Source organism: Macaca nemestrina, chromosome 20, assembly GCF_043159975.1.
Source record: "Macaca nemestrina isolate mMacNem1 chromosome 20, mMacNem.hap1, whole genome shotgun sequence".
In the NCBI taxonomy this organism is placed as follows: domain Eukaryota; kingdom Metazoa; phylum Chordata; class Mammalia; order Primates; family Cercopithecidae; genus Macaca; species Macaca nemestrina.
This window is the reverse complement of record NC_092144.1, coordinates 35,349,191-35,370,258: the sequence shown is the minus strand read 5'-3', so window position 1 is coordinate 35,370,258 and position 21,068 is coordinate 35,349,191. Positions and strand designations below refer to the sequence as shown.

Here is a 21,068-nt window from a genome sequence, read left to right as displayed (position 1 = left end):
GTTACACCTTTCCCCTCAAGAAGCCTTTCGCTAAGCCTGGACTTGTGGAATATGCAAAGTGATATTTCGATGCCCATACAGGGCTACCGTGAAAAAGGAAATATCCTCAAAGGAAATCTGGAAAGAAGGTTTCTGAGAAGTTGTGTTAATTCAACACACAGAGTTACAGCTTTCCCCTCAACAATCCATTCGCTAAGCCTGTTCTTGTGGAATTTGCAAAGTGTTATTTCGTTGCCCATATAGGGCTACAGTGAAAAAAGAAATATCCTCAGATGAAATCTGCAAAGAAGCTTTCTGAGAAACTGCTTAGTTTTCTGTTATTCATCTAACAGAGTTACAGCTTTCCCCTCAAGAGCCATTCGGTAAGCCTGAACTTTTGGAATTTGCAAAGCGATATTTGGAATCCCACAGAGGGCTATGGTGAAAAAGAAAATATACTCAGAGAAAAAATGGAAAGAAGCTATCTGAGAAATTGCTTTGTGATGTGTGAATTGCACTCACAGAGTTACATCTGTCTTTCGTGGATCTCTTTGCTGGCCTTATTTCTGTGGAATCTGAGAACTGATATTTCGGATCCCATTGAAGACTATAGGGCCAAAGGAAATATCCTCCGATAACAAAGAGAAAGAAGCTTTCTGAGAAACTTCTTTGTGTTCTGTGAAATCATCTCACGGAGTTACAGGTTTCCCGTCAAGAAGTCTTTGGCTAAGCCCGTTCTTGTGGAATTTGCAAAGTGATATTTCGATGCCCTTAGAGGGCTACGTTGAAAAAGGAAATATCCTGAGATGAAATCTGGAAAGTAGCTTTCTGAGAAACTGCTTAGTGTTCTGTTAATTCATCTCACAGAGTTACAGCTTTCCCCTCAAGAAGCCATTCGCTAAGCCTGTTTTTGTGGAATTGGCAAAGTGATATTTGGAAGCCCATAGAGGGCTATGGTGAAAAAGGAAATATCCTCAGATGAAATCTGGAAAACAGCATTCTGAGAACCTGCTTGGTGTTCTGTTAATTCATCTCACGGAGTTACACCTTTCCCTTCAAGAAGCCTTTCGCTAAGCCTGTTCTTGTGGAATTCGCAAAGTAATATTTGGAACCTCTAGAGGGCTATGGTGAAAAAGAAAATATCCTCAGAGAAAAACTGGAAAGAAGTTTTCTGAGAAACTGCTTTGTGATGTGTGACTTCCACTCACGGAGTTACATCTGTCTTTCGTGGAGCTCTTTGCTAGCCTTATTTCTGTGGAATCTGAGAACAGATATTTCGAATCCCTTTGAAGACTATAGGGCCAAAGGAAATACCCTCCGATAACAAAGAGAAAGAAGCTTTCTGAGGAACTTCTTTGTGTTCTGTGAAATCATCTCACAGAGTTACAGCTTTCCCCTCAAGAAGCCTTTCGCTAAGAGAGTTCTTGTGGAATTTGCAAAGTGATATTTGGAAGCCCATAGAGGGCTATAGTGAAAAAGGAACTATCTTCAGATATAATCTGGAAAGAAGCTTTCTAAGAAACTGCTTAGTGTTCTGTTAATTCATCTCACAGAGTTACAGCTTTCCCCTCAAGAGGCCAATCGCTAATCCTCTTCTTGTTTAATTCGCAAAGTGATATTTGGAAGCACCTAGAGGGCTATGGTGAAAAAGAAAATATCCTCAGAGAAAAACTCGAAAGAAGCTTTCTGAGAAACTGCCTTGTGATGTGTGACTTCCACTCACAGAGTTACATCTGTATTTCGTGGATCTCTTTGCTAGCCTTATTTCTGTGGAATCTGAGAACAGATATTTCGGATCCCTTTGAAAACTATAGGGCCAAAGGAAATATCCTCCGATAAGAAAGAGAAAGAAGCTTTGTGAGAAACTTCTTTGAGTTCTGTGAAATCATCTCACAGAGTTACAGCTTTCCACTCAAGAAACCTTTCGTTTAGACAGTTCTTGTGGAATTTGCAAAATGATATTTGGAAGCCCTTAGAGGGCTACTGTGAAAAAGGAAATATCCTCAGATGAAATCTAGAAAAAAGCTTTCTGAGAAACCGCTTAGTGTTCTGTCAATTCATCTCACAGAGTTACAGCTTTCCCCTCAAGAAGCCCCTCGCTAAGCCTGTTCTTCTGGAATTCGCAACGTGATATTTGGAAGCCCATAGAGGGCTATCGTGAAAAAGAAAATATCCTCAGAGAAAAACTGGAAAGAAGCTTTCTGAGAAACTGCTTTGTGATGTGTGAATTCTACTCACATAGTTACATCTATATTTCGTGGATATCTTTGCTAGCCTTATTTCTGTGGAATCTGAGAACAGATATTTCGGATCCCTTTGAAGACTATAGGGCCAAGGAAATATCCTCCGATAACAAAGAGAAAGAAGCTTTCTAGGAAACTTCTTTGTGTTCTGTGAAATCATCTCACAGAGTTACAGCTTTTCCCTCTGGAAGACTTTCACTAACACAATTCTTGTGGAATTTACAAAGTGATATTTGGAACAGCTAGAGGGCTAAGGTGAAAAAGGAAATATCCTGAGATGAAATCTGGAAAGAAGCTTTCTGAGAAACTGCTTCGTGTTCTGTTAATTCTTCTCACAAAGTTACAGCTTTCGCCTCAAGTAGCCGCTCGCTAAGCCTGTTCTTGTGGAGTTCGCAAAGGGATATTTGGAAGCCCATAGAGGGTAATGTTGAAAAAGATAATATCCTCAGAGAAAAACTGGAAAGAAGCTTTTTGAGAAACTCCTTTTTGATGTGTGACTTCCACTCACTGAGTTACATCTGTATTTCATGGATCTCTTTGCTAGCCTTATTTCTGTGGAATCTGAGAACAGATATTTCGGAACCCTTTGAAGACTATAGGGCCAAAGGAAACATCCTCCGATAACAAAGAGAAAGAAGCTTTCTGAAAAACTTCTTTGTGTTCTGTGAAATCATCTCACAGAGTTACAGCTTTCCACTCTAGAAGCCTTTCGCTGAGACAGTTCTTGTGGAATTTGCAAAGTGATATTTGAAGCCCATAGAGGGCTATGTTGAAAAAGAAAATAACCTCAGAGAAAAACTGGAAAGAAGCTTTCTGAGAAACTTTTTTGTGTTCTGCGAAATCATCTCACAGAGTTACAGCTTTTCCCTCAGGAAGACTTTCACTAACACAATTCTTGTGGAATTTGCAAAGTGATATTTGGAACACCTAGAGGGCTATGGTGAAAAAGGAAATATCCTCAGATGAAATTTGGAAAGAAGCTTTCTGAGAAACTTCTTTTTGTTCTGTGAAATCATCTCACAAATTTACAGCTTTCCCCTCAAGAAGCCGCTCGCTAAGTCTGTTCTTCTGGAATTCGCAAAGTGATATTTGGAAGCCCATAGTGGGCTCTGGTGAAAAAGAAAATATCCTCAGAGAAAAACTGGAAAGAAGCTTTCTGAGAAACTCCTTTGTGATGTGTGACTTCCACTCACAGAGTCACATCTGTATTTCGTGGATCTCTTTGCTAGCATTATTTCTGTGGAATCTGAGAACAGATATTTCGGATCACTTTGAAAACTATAGGGCCAAAGGAAATATCCTCCGATAACAAAGAGAACGAAGCTTTCTGAGAAACTAATTTTTTATTCTGTGAAATCAACTCAGAGAGTTACAGATTTCCCCTCAAGAATCCTTTCGCTAAGACAGTTCTTGTGGAATTTGCAAAGTGATATTTGGAAGCCCCTAGAGTGCTACGGTGAAAAAGGAAATATGCTCAGATGAAATCTGGAAAGAAGCTTTCTGTGAAACTGCTTAGTGTTCTCTTAATTCATCTCACAGAGTTACAGCTTTCTCCTCTAGAGGCCGCTCCCTAAGCCTCTCTTGTGGAATTTGCAAAGTGATATTTGGAAGCCCATAGAAGGCTCTGGTGAAAAAAGAAATATCCTCAGATGAAATCTGGAAAGAAGCTTTCAGAGAAAGGGCTTAGTGTTCTGTTAATTCATCAAAAGAGTTACAGCTTTCCCCTAAAGACGCCGCTCGCTAAGCCTGTTCTTGTGTTATTCACAAAGTGATATTTGGAAGCCCATAGAGCTCTATGGTGAAAAAGAAAATATCCTCAGAGAAAAACAGGAAAGAAGCTTTCTGAGAAACTGCTTTGTGATGTGTGACTTCCACTCACACAGTGATATCAGCATTTCGTGGATCTCTTTGCTAGAAATATTTCTGTGGTATCTGAGAGCAGATTTTTGGATCCCTTTCAAGACTATAGGGCCAAAGGAAATATCCTCTAATAACAAAGAGAAAGAAGCTTACTTAGAAACTTCTTTGTGTTCTGTGAAATCATCTCACAGAGTTACAGCTTTCCCCTCAAGAAGCCTTTCGCTAAGACAGTTCTTCTGGAATTTGCAAAGTGGTATTTGGAAGCCCATAGAGGGCTATGCTGAAAAAGGAAATATCCTCAGATGAAATCTGGAAAGAAGCTTTCTGAGAAACTGCTTAGTGTTCTGTGAATTCATCTCTCAGAGTTACAGCTTTCCGCTCAAAAAGCCGCTCGCTAAGCCTCTTTTTGTGAAATTCGCAAAGTGATATTTGGAAGCCCATAGAGGGCTTTGGTGAAAAAGAAGATATCCTCAGAGAAAAACTGGAAAGAAGCTTTCTGAGAAACTACTTTGTTATGTGTGACTTCCACTCACATAGTTACATCTGTATTTCGTGGATCTCTTTGCTAGCCTTATTTCTGTGGAATCTGAGAACAGATATTTCGGATCCCTTTGAAGACTATATGGCCAAGGAAATATCCTCCGATAACAAAGAGAAAGAATCTTTCTGAGAAACTTCTTTGTGTTCTGTGAAATCATCTCACAGAGTTACAGCTTTCCTCTTAAGAAGCCTTTCGCTAAGACAGTTCTTGTTTAATTTGCAAAGTGATGTTTGGAAGCCCATAGACGGCTATGGTGAAAAAGGAAACATCCCCAGATGAAATCGGGAAAGAAGCTTTCTGAGAAACTGCTTAGTGTTCTGTGAATTCATATCACAGAGTTACAGCTTTCCCCTCAAGTGGCCGCTGGCTAAGCCTGTTCTTGTGGATTTCGCAAAGTGATATTTGGAGCCCTTAGTGGGCTATGGTGAAAAAGAAAATATCCTCAGAGAAAAACTGGAAAGAAGCTTTCTGAGAAATTGCTTTGTGATGCGTGACTTCCACTCACAGTGTTACATCTGTCTTTCGTGGATCTCTTTGCTAGCCTTATTTCTGTGGAATCTGAGAACAGATATTTCGGATCCCTTTGAAGACTACAGGGCAATAGGAAATATGCTCTGTTTACAAAGAGAAAGAAGCTTTCTGAGAATCTTCTTTGTGTTCTGTGAAATCATCTCAGAGAGTTACAGATATCCCCTCAAGAAGCCTTTCGCTAAGACAGTTCTTGGGGAACTTGCAAAGTGATATTTCGAAACCGATAGAGGGCTATGGTGAAAAGGGAAATATCCTCAGAGAAAAACTGGAAAGAAGCCTTCTGAGAAACTGCTTTGTGATGTGTGACTTCCATTCACAGAGTTACATCTGTCTTTCGTGGATCTCTTTGCTAGCCTTATTTCTGTAGAATCTGAGAACAGATATTTCTGATCATTTGAACACTACAGGGAGAAAGGCAATGTCCTCCGATAACAAAGAGAAAGAAGCTTTCTGAGAAACTTCTTTGTGTTCTGTGAAATCATCTCACCGATTTACAGCTTTCCCCTCAAGAAGCCTTTCGCTAAGACAGTTCTTGTGGGATTTGCATAGTGATATTTGGAAGCCCATAGAGGGCTATGGTGAAAAAGGAAATATCCTCAGACGAAATCTGGAAAGAAGCTTTCTGAGAAACTGCTTAGTGTTCTGTTAATATATCTCACGGAGTTACAGCTGTCCCCTCAAGAAGCCGCTCGCTAAGCCTGTTCTTGTGGAATTCGCAAAGTGATATTTGGAAGCCCATAGAGGGCTACGGTGAAAAAGAAAGTATCCTCAGAGAAAAACTGGAAGGAAGCTTTCTGAGAAACTGCTTTGTGACGTGTGACTTCCACTCACAGAGTTACATCTGTATTTCCTGGATTTCTTTGCTAGTCCTATTTCTGTGGAATCTGAAAACAGATATTTCGGATCACTTTGAAGACTATAGGGCCAAAGGAAACATCCTCCGATAACAAAGAGAAAGAAGCTTTCTGAGAAACTTCTTTGTGTTCTTTGAAATCATCTCACAGAGTTACAGCTTTCCCCTCAAGAAGCCTTTCGCTAAGTCTGTTCTTATGGAATTTGCCAAGTGGTATTTGGAAGCCCATAGAGGGCTATGGTAAAAAAGGAAATATCCTCAGATGAAATCCGGAAAGAATCTTTTGAGAAACTGCTTAGCATTCTGTTAATTCATCTCACAGAGTTACACCTTTCCCTTGATGAGGCCGCTCGTTAAGCCTGTTTTTGTGGAATTCACAAAGTGATATTTGGAAGCCCATAGAGGGCTATGGTGAAAAAGAAAATATCCTCAGAGAAAAACTGGAAAGAAGCTTTCTGAGAAACTGCTTTGTCATGTGTGACTTCCACTCACAGAGTTACATCTGTATTTCGTGGCTCTCTTTGCTAGCCTTATTTCTGTGGAATCTTAGAACAGATATTTCGAATCCCTTTGAAAACTTCAGGGCCAAAGAAATATCCTCCGATAACAAAGAGAAAGAAGCTTTACGAGAATCTTCTCTGTGTTCTGCGAAATCATCTCACAGAGTTACAGCTTTCCCCTCAAGAAGCCGCTCGCTTAGACAGTTCTTGTGGAATTTGAAAGGTGATATATTTAAGCCCATAGAGGGCTACGGTAAAAAAGGAAATATCCTCAGATGAAATGTGGAAAGAAGCTTTCTGAGTAACTGCTTAGTGTTCTGTTAATTCATCTCACAGAGTTACAGATTACCTCTCAAGAAGCCGCTCGCGAAGCCTGTTCTTGTGGAATTCGTAAAGTGATATTTCGAAACCCATAGAGGACTAAGGTGAAAAAGGAAATATCCTCAGAGAAAAATTGGAAAGAAGCTTTCTGAGAAACTGCTTTGTGATGTGTGACTTCCACTCACAGAGTTACATCTGTATTTCGTGGATCTCTTTGCTAGCCTTATTTCTGTGGAATCTGAGAACAGATATTTCGGATACCTTTGAAGACTATAGGGCCAAAGGAAATATCCTCCGATAACAAAGAGAAAGAAGCTTTCTGAGAAACTTCTTTGTGTTCTGTGAAATCATCTCACAGAGTTTCAGCTTTCCCTTCAAGAAGCCTTTCGCTAAGACAGTTCTTGTGGAATTTGCAAAGTGATATTTCGAAGCCCATAGAGGGCTATGGTGTAAAAGGAAATATCCTCAGATGAAATGTGGAAAGAAGCTTTCTGAGAAACTGCTTAGTGTTCTTTGAATTCATATCACAGAGTGAGAGCTTTCCCCTCAAGAGGCCCCTCGCTAAGCCTGTTCTTGTGGAATTCGCAAAGTGATATTTGTAAGCCCACAGAGGGCTATGGTGAAAAAGAAAAAACCTCAGAGACAAAGTGGAAAGAAGCTTTCTGAGAAACTGCTTTGTGATGTGTGACTTCCACTCACACAGTGATATCAGCATTTCGTGGATCTCTTTGCTAGAAATATTTCTGTGGTATCTGAGAACAGATTTTTGGATCCCTTTCAAGACTATAGGGCCAAAGGAAATATCCTCCAATAACAAAGAGAAAGAAGCTTACTTAGAAACTTCTTTGTGTTTTGTGAAATCATCTCACAGAGTTACAGATTTCCCCTCAAGAAGCCTTTCGATAAGACAGTTCTTCTGGAATTTGCAAAGTGGTATTTGGAAGCCCATAGAGGGCTATGCTGAAAAAGGAAATATCCTCAGATGAAATCTGGAAAGAAGCTTTCTGAGAAACTGCTTAGTGTTCTGTGAATTCATCTCTCAGAGTTACAGCTTTCCGCTCAAGAGGCCGCTCGCTAAGCCTCTTTTTGTGAAATTCGCAAAGTGATATTTGGAAGCCCATAGAGGGCTTTGGTGAAAAAGAAGATATCCTCAGAGAAAAACTGGAAAGAAGCTTTCTGAGAAACTACTTTGTTATGTGTGACTTCCACTCACATAGTTACATCTTTATTTCGTGGATCTCTTTGCTAGCCTTATTTCTGTGGAATCTGAGAACAGATATTTCGGATCCCTTTGAAGACTACAGGGCAATAGGAAATATGCTCTGTTTACAAAGAGAAAGAATCTTTCTGAGAAACTTCTTTGTGTTCTGTGAAATCATCTCAGAGAGTTACAGATATCCCCTCAAGAAGCCTTTCGCTAAGACAGTTCTTGGGGAACTTGCAAAGTGATATTTCGAAACCGATAGAGGGCTATGGTGAAAAGGGAAATATCCTCAGAGAAAAACTGGAAAGAAGCCTTCTGAGAAACTGCTTTGTGATGTGTGACTTCCATTCACAGAGTTACATCTGTCTTTCGTGGATCTCTTTGCTAGCCTTATTTCTGTAGAATCTGAGAACAGATATTTCTGATCATTTGAACACTACAGGGAGAAAGGCAATGTCCTCCGATAACAAAGAGAAAGAAGCTTTCTGAGAAACTTCTTTGTGTTCTGTGAAATCATCTCACCGATTTACAGCTTTCCCCTCAAGAAGCCTTTCGCTAAGACAGTTCTTGTGGGATTTGCATAGTGATATTTGGAAGCCCATAGAGGGCTATGGTGAAAAAGGAAATATCCTCAGACGAAATCTGGAAAGAAGCTTTCTGAGAAACTGCTTAGTGTTCTGTTAATATATCTCACGGAGTTACAGCTGTCCCCTCAAGAAGCCGCTCGCTAAGCCTGTTCTTGTGGAATTCGCAAAGTGATATTTGGAAGCCCATAGAGGGCTACGGTGAAAAAGAAAGTATCCTCAGAGAAAAACTGGAAGGAAGCTTTCTGAGAAACTGCTTTGTGACGTGTGACTTCCACTCACAGAGTTACATCTGTATTTCCTGGATTTCTTTGCTAGTCCTATTTCTGTGGAATCTGAAAACAGATATTTCGGATCACTTTGAAGACTATAGGGCCAAAGGAAACATCCTCCGATAACAAAGAGAAAGAAGCTTTCTGAGAAACTTCTTTGTGTTCTTTGAAATCATCTCACAGAGTTACAGCTTTCCCCTCAAGAAGCCTTTCGCTAAGTCTGTTCTTATGGAATTTGCCAAGTGGTATTTGGAAGCCCATACAGGGCTATGGTAAAAAAGGAAATATCCTCAGATGAAATCCGGAAAGAATCTTTTGAGAAACTGCTTAGCATTCTGTTAATTCATCTCACAGAGTTACACCTTTCCCTTGATGAGGCCGCTCGTTAAGCCTGTTTTTGTGGAATTCACAAAGTGATATTTGGAAGCCCATAGAGGGCTATGGTGAAAAAGAAAATATCCTCAGAGAAAAACTGGAAAGAAGCTTTCTGAGAAACTGCTTTGTCATGTGTGACTTCCACTCACAGAGTTACATCTGTATTTCGTGGCTCTCTTTGCTAGCCTTATTTCTGTGGAATCTTAGAACAGATATTTCGAATCCCTTTGAAAACTTCAGGGCCAAAGAAATATCCTCCGATAACAAAGAGAAAGAAGCTTTACGAGAATCTTCTCTGTGTTCTGCGAAATCATCTCACAGAGTTACAGCTTTCCCCTCAAGAAGCCGCTCGCTTAGACAGTTCTTGTGGAATTTGAAAGGTGATATATTTAAGCCCATAGAGGGCTACGGTAAAAAAGGAAATATCCTCAGATGAAATGTGGAAAGAAGCTTTCTGAGTAACTGCTTAGTGTTCTGTTAATTCATCTCACAGAGTTACAGATTACCTCTCAAGAAGCCGCTCGCGAAGCCTGTTCTTGTGGAATTCGTAAAGTGATATTTCGAAACCCATAGAGGGCTAAGGTGAAAAAGGAAATATCCTCAGAGAAAAATTGGAAAGAAGCTTTCTGAGAAACTGCTTTGTGATGTGTGACTTCCACTCACAGAGTTACATCTGTATTTCGTGGATCTCTTTGCTAGCCTTATTTCTGTGGAATCTGAGAACAGATATTTCGGATACCTTTGAAGACTATAGGGCCAAAGGAAATATCCTCCAATAACAAAGAGAAAGAAGCTTTCTGAGAAACTTCTTTGTGTTCTGTGAAATCATCTCACAGAGTTTCAGCTTTCCCTTCAAGAAGCCTTTCGCTAAGACAGTTCTTGTGGAATTTGCAAAGTGATATTTCGAAGCCCATAGAGGGCTATGGTGTAAAAGGAAATATCCTCAGATGAAATGTGGAAAGAAGCTTTCTGAGAAACTGCTTAGTGTTCTTTGAATTCATATCACAGAGTGAGAGCTTTCCCCTCAAGAGGCCCCTCGCTAAGCCTGTTCTTGTGGAATTCGCAAAGTGATATTTGTAAGCCCACAGAGGGCTATGGTGAAAAAGAAAAAACCTCAGAGACAAAGTGGAAAGAAGCTTTCTGAGAAACTGCTTTGTGATGTGTGACTTCCACTCACACAGTGATATCAGCATTTCGTGGATCTCTTTGCTAGAAATATTTCTGTGGTATCTGAGAACAGATTTTTGGATCCCTTTCAAGACTATAGGGCCAAAGGAAATATCCTCCAATAACAAAGAGAAAGAAGCTTACTTAGAAACTTCTTTGTGTTTTGTGAAATCATCTCACAGAGTTACAGATTTCCCCTCAAGAAGCCTTTCGATAAGACAGTTCTTCTGGAATTTGCAAAGTGGTATTTGGAAGCCCATAGAGGGCTATGCTGAAAAAGGAAATATCCTCAGATGAAATCTGGAAAGAAGCTTTCTGAGAAACTGCTTAGTGTTCTGTGAATTCATCTCTCAGAGTTACAGCTTTCCGCTCAAGAGGCCGCTCGCTAAGCCTCTTTTTGTGAAATTCGCAAAGTGATATTTGGAAGCCCATAGAGGGCTTTGGTGAAAAAGAAGATATCCTCAGAGAAAAACTGGAAAGAAGCTTTCTGAGAAACTACTTTGTTATGTGTGACTTCCACTCACATAGTTACATCTTTATTTCGTGGATCTCTTTGCTAGCCTTATTTCTGTGGAATCTGAGAACAGATATTTCGGATCCCTTTGAAGACTATATGGCCAAGGAAATATCCTCCGATAACAAAGAGAAAGAATCTTTCTGAGAAACTTCTTTGTGTTCTGTGAAATCATCTCACAGAGTTACAGCTTTCCTCTTAAGAAGCCTTTCGCTAAGTCAGTTCTTGTTTAATTTGCAAAGTGATGTTTGGAAGCCCGTAGACAGCTATGGTGAAAAAGGAAACATCCCCAGATGAAATCGGGAAAGAAGCTTTCTGAGAAACTGCTTAGTGTTCTGTGAATTCATATCACAGAGTTACAGCTTTCCCCTCAAGTGGCCGCTGGCTAAGCCTGTTCTTGTGGATTTCGCAAAGTGATATTTGGAGCCATTAGTGGGCTATGGTGAAAAAGAAAATATCCTCAGAGAGAAACTGGAAAGAAGCTTTCTGAGAAATTGCTTTGTGATGCGTGACTTCCACTCACAGTGTTACATCTCTCTTTCGTGGATCTCTTTGCTTGCCTTATTTCTGTGGAATCTGAGAACAGATATTTCGGATCCCTTTGAAGACTACAGGGCAATAGGAAATATGCTCTGTTTACAAAGAGAAAGAAGCTTTCTGAGAATCTTCTTTGTGTTCTGTGAAATCATCTCAGAGAGTTACAGATTTCCCCTCAAGAAGCCTTTCGCTAAGACAGTTCTTGGGGAACTTGCAAAGTGATATTTCGAAACCGATAGAGGGCTATGGTGAAAAGGGAAATATCCTCAGAGAATAACTGGAAAGAAGCCTTCTGAGAAACTGCTTTGTGATGTGTGACTTCCATTCACAGAGTTACATCTGTCTTTCGTGGATCTCTTTGCTAGCCTTATTTCTGTGGAATCTGAGAACAGGTATTTCGGATCCCTTTGAAGACTATAGGGACAAAGGAAATATCCTCCGATAACAAAGAGAAAGAAGCTTTCTGAGAAACTTCTTTGTGTTCTGTGAAATCATCTCACAGAGTTACAGCTTTCCCCTAAAGAAGCCTTTTGCTAAAACTGTTCTTGTGGAATTTTCAAAGTGATAATTGGAAGCCCATAGAGGGCTATGGTGAAAAAGAAAATATCCTCAGAGAGAAAACGGAAAGAAGCTTTCTGAGAAACTGCTTTGTGTTGTGTGATTTCCACTCACTGAGTTACATCTGTATATCGTAGATCTCTTTGCTAGCCTTATTTCTGTGGAATCTGAAAACAGATATTTCGGATCCCTTTGAAGACTGTAGCCATAAAGGAAAGATTATCCGATAACAAAGAGAAAGAAGCTTACTGAGAACCATCTTTGTCATCTGTGAAATCATCCCACAGAGTTACAGCTTTCCCCTCAAGAAGCCTTTCGCTAAGACAGTTCTTGTGGAATTTGCAAAGTGATACTTGGAAGCCCATAGAGGGCTATGGTGAAAAAGGAAATACCTCAGATGAAAGCTGGAAGGAAGCTTTCTGAGAAACTGCTTAGTGTTCTGTGAATTCATCTCACAGAGTAACAGCTTTCCCCTCAAGAGGCCGCTGGCTAAGCCTGTTCTTGTGGAATTCGCAAAGTGATATTTGGAAGCCCATAGAGGGCTATGGTGAGAAAGAAAACATCCTCAGAGAAAAACTGGAAAGAAGCTTTCTGAGAAAGTGCTTTTTATGTGTGACTTCCACTCACAGAGTTACATCTGTATTTCGTGGATCTCTTTGCTAGCCTTATTTCTGTGAAATCTGAGAACAGATATTTCGGATCCCTTTATAGACTATCGGGCCAAAGGAAATATCCTCTGATAACAAAGAGAAAGAAGCTTTCTGAGAAACTTGTTTGTGTTCTGTGAAATCATCTCACAAGGATACAGCTTTCCCCTCAAGGAGCCTTTCGCTATGGGAGTTCTTGTGGACTTACCAAAGTGAAATTTGGAATCCAATAGAGGGCTATGGTGAAAAAGGAAATATCCTCAGATTAAATCTGGAAGGAAGCTTTCTGAGAAACTGCTTAGTGTTCTGTGAAATCATCTCACAGAGTTACAGCTTTCCCCTCAAGAGGCCGCACGCTCAGCCTGTTCTTGTGGTATTCTCAAAGTGATATTTGGAAGCCCTTAGGGGGCTATGGTGAAAAAGAAAATATTCTCAGATGAAAACTGGAAAGAAGCTTTCTGAGAAACTGCTTAGTGTTCTGTGAATTCATCTCACAGAGTTACAGCTATTCCTTAAAGAGGCCGCTCGCTAAGCCTGTTTATTGTGGAATTCTCAAAGTGATATTTGGAAGCCCTTAGTGGGCTATGGTGAAAAAGAAAATATCTTCAGAGAAAAACTGGAAAGAAACTTTCTGAGAAAGCGCTTTTCATGTGTGACTTTCACTCACAGAGTTACATCTGTATTTTGTGGATCTCCTTGCTATCATTATTTCTGTGGAATCTGAGAACAGATATTTCGGATACCTTTGAAGACTATGGGGCCAAAGGAAATATCCTCCGATAACAATGAGAAAGAAGCTTTCTGAGAAACTTCTTTTTGTTCTGTGAAATCATCTCACAGAGTTACAGCTTTCCCCTCAAGAAGCCTTTCGCCAGGAGAGTTTTTGTGGAAAATGCAAAGCGATATTTAAAAGCCCACAGAGGGCTGTGGTGAAAAAGGAAATATCCTCAGATGAAAACTAGAAAGAAGCTTTATGAGAAACTGCTTAGTGATCTGTGAAATCATCTCACAGAGTTACAGCTTTCCCATTAAGAGTCTGCTCGCTAAGCCTGTTCTTGTGTAATTCGCAAATTGATATTTTGAAGCCTTTAGTGTGCTATGTTGAAAAATATCTTCAGAGAAAAACTGGAAAGAAGCTTTCTGAGAAACTGCTTTGTGATGTGTGACTTCCACTCACAGAGTTACATCTGTATTTTGTGGATCTCTTTGCTAGCCTTATATCTCTGAAATCCTAGAGCAGTTATTTCGGATCCCTTTGAAGACTATAGGGCCAAAGAAAATATTTTCCGATAACAAAGAGAAAGAAGCTTTCTGAGAAACTTGTTTGTGTTCTGTGAAATCATCTCACAGAGTTACAGCTTACCCCTGAAGAAGCCTTTCGCTAATACAGTTGTTGTGCAATTTGCAAAGTGAAATTTGGAAGTCCATAGAGGGCTATGGTGAAAAATGAAATATCCTCAGATGAAATCTGCAAAGAAGCTTTCTGAGAAACTGCTTAGTGTCCTGTGAAATCATCTCACAGAGTTACAGCTTTCCCAGTTAGAGGCCGCTCGATAAGCCTGTTCTTGTGGAATTCTCAAAGTGATATTTTGAAGCCCTTTGTGGGCTATGGTGAAAAAGAAAATATCCTCAGATGAAATCTGGAAAGGAGCTTTCTGAGAAACTGCTTAGTGTTCTGTGAATTCATCTTACAGAGTTACATCTTTCCCCTGAAGAGGCCGCTCGCTAAGCCTGTTTTTGTGGAATTCTCAAAGTGATATTTGGAAGCCCTTAGGGGGCTATGGTGAAAAAGAAAATATCTTCAGAGAAAAACTGGAAAGAAGCTTTCTGAGAAAGTGCTTTTTATGTGTGACTTCCACTCACAGAGTTACATCTGTATTTCGTGGATCTCTTTGCTAGCCATATTTCTGTGGAATCTGAGAACAGATATTTCGGATATCTTTGAAAACTATAGGGCCAAAGGAAACATCCTCCGATAACAATGAGAAAGAAGCTTTCTGAGAAACTTCTTTTTGTTCTGTGTAATCATCTCACAGAGTTACAGCTTTCCCCTCAAGAAGCCTTTCGCCAGGAGAGTTCTTGTGGAATATGCAAAGTGATATTTAAAAGCCCATAGAGGGCTGTGGTGAAAAAAGAAATATCCTCAGATGAAATCTGGAAAGAAGCTTTCTGAGAAACTGCTTAGTGCTCTGTGAATTCCTCTCACAGAGTTACAGCTTTCTCCTGAAGACGCCGCTCGCTAAGCCTGTTCTTGTGGAATCCTCAAAGTGATATTTGGAAGCCCTTTGCGGGCTATGGTGAAAAAGAAATTATCCTCAGAGAAAAACTGGACTGAAGCTTTCTGAGAAAGTGCTTTGTGATGTGTGACTTCCATCACAGAGTTACATCTGTCTTTCGTGGATCTCTTAGCTAGCCTTATTTCTGTGAAATCTGAGAACAGATATTTCTGATACCTTTGAAGACTATAGGGCCAAAGGAAGTATCCTCCGATAACAAAGAGAAAGAAGCTTTCTGAGGAACTTCTTTGTGTTCTGTGAAATCATCTCACAGAGTTACAGCTTTCCCCTGAAGAAGCCATTCGCCAGGACAGTTCTTGTGGAATTTGCAAAGTGATATTTAGAAGACCATAGAGAGCTATGGAGAAAAAAGAAATATCCTCAGATGAATCTGGAAAGAATATTTCTGAGAAACTGCTTAGTGTTCTGTGAATTCATCTCACAGAGTTACAGCTTTCCCCACAAGAGGCCGCTCGCTAAGCCTGTTCTTGTGGAATTCGCAAACTAATATTTGGAAGCCCTTAGGGGACTATGGTGAAAAAGAAAATATCCTCAGAGAAAAACTGGAAAGAAGCTTTCTGAGAAACTGCTTTGTGATGTGTGACTTTCACTCACAGAGTTACATCTGTATTTCGTGGATCTCTTTGCTAGCCTTATTTCTGTGGTATCTGAGAAGAGATATTTCGGAACCCTTTGAAGACTACATGGCCAAAGGAAATATACTAAAATAATAAAGAAAAAGAAGCTTTCTGAGAAATTTCTTTGTGTTCTGTGAAATCATCTCACAGAATTACATCTTTCCCCTCAAGAAGCCTTTCGCTATGATAGTTCTTGTGGAATTGGCAAAGTGATATTTGGCAGCCCCTAGAGGGCTATGGTGAAAAAGGAAATATCCTCAGATGAAATCTGGAAGGAAGCTTTCTTAGAACCTGCTGAGTGTTCTGTTAATTCATCTCAAAGAGTTACATCTGCCTTTCGTGGATCGCTTTGCTAGCCTTATTTCTGTGGAATCTGAGAACAGATATTTCGGATCCCTTTGAAGACTATAAGGCGAAAGGAAATATCCTCCGATAACAAAGAGAAAGAAGCTTTCTGAGAAACTTCTTTGTGTTCTGTGAAATCATCTCACAGAGTTACAGCTTTCCCCTCAAGAAGCCTTTCGCTAAGACAGTTCTTGTGGAATTGGCAAAGTGATATTTGGAAGCCCTTAGAGCGCTATGGTGAAAAAGGAAATATCCTCAGATGAAATCTGGAAAGAAGCTTTCTGAGAAACTGCTTAGTGTTCTGTTAATTTATCTCCCAGATTTACATCTGTATTTCGTGTATCTCTTTGCTAGCCTTATCTCTGGGGAATCTGAGAACAGATATTTCGTATCCCTTTGAAGACTATAGGTCCAAAGGAAATATCCTCCGATAACAAAGAGAAAGAAGCTTTCTGAGAAACTTCTTTGTGTTCTGTGAAATCTTCTCACAGAGATAGAGCTTTCCTATCAAGAAGCCTTTCGGTAAGACAGGTCTTGTGGAATTGGCAAAGTGATATTGGGAGCTCATAGAGGGCTAAGGTGAAAAAGGAAATATCCTCAGATGAAATCTGAAAAGAAGCTTTCTGAGAAACTGCTTAGTGTTCTGTTACTTCATCTCACAGAGTTACATCTGTATTTCGTGGATCTCTTTGCTAGCCTTATTTCTGTGGAATCTGAGAACAGATATTTCGGATCCCTATGAAGACTATAGGGCCAAAGGAAATATTCTCCGATAACAAAGAGTAAGAAGCTTTCTGAGAAACTTCTTTGTGTTCTGTGAAATCATCTCACAGAGTTACAGCTTTCCCCTGAAGAAGCCTTTCGCTAAGACAGTTCTTGTGGAATTTGCAAAGAGATATTTGGAAGCCCTTAGGGGGCTATGGTGAAAAAGGAAATATACTCAGATGAAATCTGGAAAGAAGCTTTATGAGAAACTACTGAATGTTCTGTTAATTCATCTCACAAAGTTACATCTGTATTTCGTCTATCTCTTTGCTAGCCTTATTTCTGTGGAATCTGAGAACAGATATTTCGGATCCCTTTGAAGACTATAGGGCCAAAGGAAATATCCTCCGATAACAAAGAGAAAGAAGCTTTCTGAGAAACTTCTTTGTGTTCTGTGAAATCATCTCACAGAGTAACCGCTTTCCCCTCAAGAAGCCTTTCGCTAAGACAGTTCTTGTGGAATTGGCAAAGTGATATTTGGTTGCCCATAGAGGACTATGGTGAAAAAGGAAATATCCTGAGATGAAATCTGGAAAGAAGCTCTCTGAGAAACTGCTCGGTGATGTGTGACTTCCACTCAGAGAGTTACATCTGTATTTCGTAGATCTCTTTGCTAGCCTTATTTCTGTGGAATCTGAGAACAGATATTTCGGATCCCTTTGAAGACTGTAGGGCCAAAGGAAATATCCTGCGATAACAAAGAGAAAGAAGCTTTCTGAGAAACTTCTTTGTGTCCTGTGAAATCATCTCACAGAGTTACAGCTTTCCCCTCAAGATGCCTTTCGCTAAGACAGTTCTTGTGGAATTGGCACAGTGATATGTGGAAGACCATAGAGCGCAATGGTGAAAAAGGAAATATCCTCAGATTTTTTCTGGAAATAAGATTTCTCAGAAAATGCTTAGTGTTCTTTTAATTCATCTCACATATTTACATCTGTATTTCGTGGATCTCTTTGCTAGCCTTATTTCTGTGGAATCTGAGAACAGGTATTTCCGATCCCTTTGAAGACTCTGGTGCCAAAGGAAATATCCTCCGATAACAAAGAGAAAGAAGCTTTCTGAGAAACTTCTTTTTGTTCTGTGAAATCATCTCACAGAGTTACAGCTTTCCCCTCAAGAAGCCTTTCGCTAAGACAGTTCTTGTGGAATTGGCAAAGTGATATTTGGAAGCCCATATAGGGCTATGGTGAAAAAGGAAATATCCTCAGATGAAATCTGGAAAGAAGCTTTATGAGAAACTGCTGAGTGTTATGTTAATTCATCTCACATAGTTACATCTGTCTTTCGTGTATCTCTTTGTTAGCCTTATTTCTGTGGAATCTGAGAACAGACATTTCGGATCCCTATGAAGACTACAGGGCCAAAGAAAATATCCTCCGATAACAAAGAGAAAGAAGCTTTCTGAGAAACTTCTTTGGGTTCTGTGAAATCATCTCACAGAGTTACAGCTTTCCCCTCAAGAAGCCTTTCGCTAAGACAGTTCTTGTGGAATTGGCATAGTGATATTTGGAAGCCCATAGAGGGCTATGGTGAAAAAGGAAATATCCTCAGATGAAATCTAGAAAGAAGCTTTCTGAGAAACTGCTCTGTGATGTCTGATTCCACTCATAGAGTTACATCTGTATTTCGTGGAACTCTTTGCTAGCCTTATTTCTGTGGAATCTGAGAGCAGATATTTCGGATCCCTTTGAAGACTATAGGGCCAAAGAAAATATCCTCCAATAACAAAGAGAAAGAAGATTTCTGAGAAAATTCTTTGTGTTCTGTGAAATCATCTCACAGAGTTACAGCTTTCCCCTCAAGAAGCCTTTCGCTAAGACAGTTCTTGTGGAATTGGCAAAGTGATATTTGGAAGAACAAAGAGGGCATTGGTGAAAAAGGAAATATCCTCAGATGAAAACTAGAAAGAAGCTTTGTGAGAATCTGCTGATTGTTCTGTTAATTCATCTCACAGAGTTACATCTGTATTTCGTGGATCTCTTTGCTAGCCTTATTTCTGTGGATTCTGAGAAGAGATATTTCGGATCCCTTTGAAGACTATAGGGCCAAAGGAAATATCCTCCGATAACAAAGAGAAAGAAGCTTTCTGAGAAACATCTTTGTGTTCTGAGAAATCATCTCACAGAGTTACAGCTCTCCCCTCAAGAAGGCTTTCGCTAAGACAGTTCTTGTGGAATTGGCAAAGTGATATTTGGAAGAACATAGAGGGCATTGCTGAAAAAGGAAATATCCTTAGATGAAAACTAGAAAGAAGCTTTGTGAGAATCTGCTGATTGTTCTGTTAATTCATCTCACAGAGTTACATCTGTACGTCGTGGATCTCTTTGCTAGACTTATTTCTGTGGAATCTGAGAACAGATAATTCGGTTCCCTTTGAAGACTATAGGTCCAAAGGAAATATCCTCCGATAACAAAGAGAAAGAAGCTTTCGGAGAAACATCTTTGTGTTCTGAGAAATCATCTCACAGAGTTACCGCTTTCCCCTCAAGAAGCCTTTCGCTAAGACAGTTCTTGTGGATTTGGCATAGTGATATTTGGAAGCCCTTAGAGGTCTATGTTGAAAAAGGAAATATCCTCAGATGAAATCTGGAAAGATGCTTTCTGAGAAACTGCTCCGTAATGTGTGACTTCCACTCACAGAGTTACATCTGTATGTCGTGGATCTCTTTGCTAGACTTATTTCTGTGAAATCTGAGAACAGATAATTCGGTTCCCTTTGAAGACTATAGTTCCAAAGGAAATATCCTCCGATAACAAAGAGAAAGAAGCTTTCTGAGAAACATCTTTGTGTTCTCAGAAATCATCTCACAGAGTTAACGCTTTCCCCTCAAGAAGCCTTTCGCTAAGACAGTTCTTGTGGAATTGGCATAGTGATATTTGGAAGCCCATAGAGGGCCATGGTGAAAAAGGAAATATCCTCAGATGAAAACTGGAAAGAAGATTTCTGAGAAACTGCTCCCTCATGTGTGACTTACACTCACAGAGTTACATCTGTATTTCCTGGGTCTCTTTGCCAGCCTTATTTCTGTGGAATCTGAGAACAGATTTTTCGTATCCCTTTGAAGACTACAGGGCCAAAGAAAATATCCTCCGATAACAAAGAGAAAGAAGATTTCTGAGAAACTTCTTTGTGTTCTGTGAAATCATCTGACAGAGTTACAGCTTTCCCCTCAAGAAGCCTTTCGCTAAGCCAGTTCTTGTGGAATTGGCAAAGTGATATTTGGAAGCGCATAGAGTGCTATGGTGAAAAAGGAAATATCCTCAGATGAAATCCGGAATGAAGCTTTCTGAGAAAATGCTGAATGTTCTGTTAATTCATCTCACAGAGTTACATCTGTATTCGTCGATCTCTTTGCTAGCCTTATTTCTGTGGAATCTGAGAACAGATATTGCGGATCCCTATGAAGACTATAGGGTCAAAGGAAATATCCTCCGATAAGAAAGAGAAAGAAACTTTCTGAGAAACTTCTTTGTGTTCTGTGAAATCATCTCACAGAGTTACAGCTTTCCCCTGAAGAAGCCTTTCGCTAAGACAGTTCTTGTTGAATTTGCAAAGAGATATTTGGAAGCCCTTAGGGGGCTATGGTGAAAAAGGAAATATCCTCAGATGAAATCTGGAAAGAAACATTCTGAGAAACTGCTGAATGTTCTGTTAATTCATCTCACAGAGTAACATCTGTATTCGTGGATCTCTTTGCTAGCCTTATTTCTGTGGAATCTGAGAACAGATATTTCGGATCCCTAAAAGACTCTACGGCCAAAGGAAATATCCTCCGATAACAAAGAGAAAGAAGCTTTCCGAGAAACTTCTTTGTGTTCTGTGAAATCATCTCACAGAGTAACAGCATTCCCCTCAAGAAGCCTTTCGCTAAGACAGTTCTTGTGGAATTGACAAAGTGATATTTGGAAGCCCATAGAGGGCTATGGTGAAAAAGGAAAATTCCTAAGATGAAATCTGGAAAGAAACTTTCTGAGAAACTGCTTAGTGTTCTGTTAATTCACCTCACAGAGTTACATCTGTATTTCGTGGATCTCTTTGCTAGCCTTATTTCTGTGGAATCTGAGAACAGATATTTCGGATCCCTTTGAAGACTATAGGGCCAAAGGAAATATCCTATAATAACAAAGAAAAACAAGCTTTCTGAGAAACTTATTTGTGTTCTGTGAAATCATCTCACAGAATTACAGCTTTCCCCTCAAGAAGCCTTTCGCTAAGACAGTTCTTGTGGAATTGGCAAAGTGATATTTGGAAGCCTATAGAGGCTATGGTGCAAAAGGAAATATCCTCAGAGGAAATCTGGAAAGAAGCTCTCTCAGTAACTTCTCAGTGATGTGTGACTTCCACTCACAGAGTAACA

At 39.9% G+C, this 21,068-nt stretch overlaps 1 pseudogene; it reads left to right on the top strand.

Annotated features, from left to right (window-relative positions):
* Nucleotides 1-15,195: 15,195 nt before the first annotated feature.
* On the top strand, nucleotides 15,196-16,196 carry LOC139360475 (uncharacterized; annotated as a pseudogene).
* The last annotated feature ends 4,872 nt before the right edge of the window (nucleotides 16,197-21,068 follow it).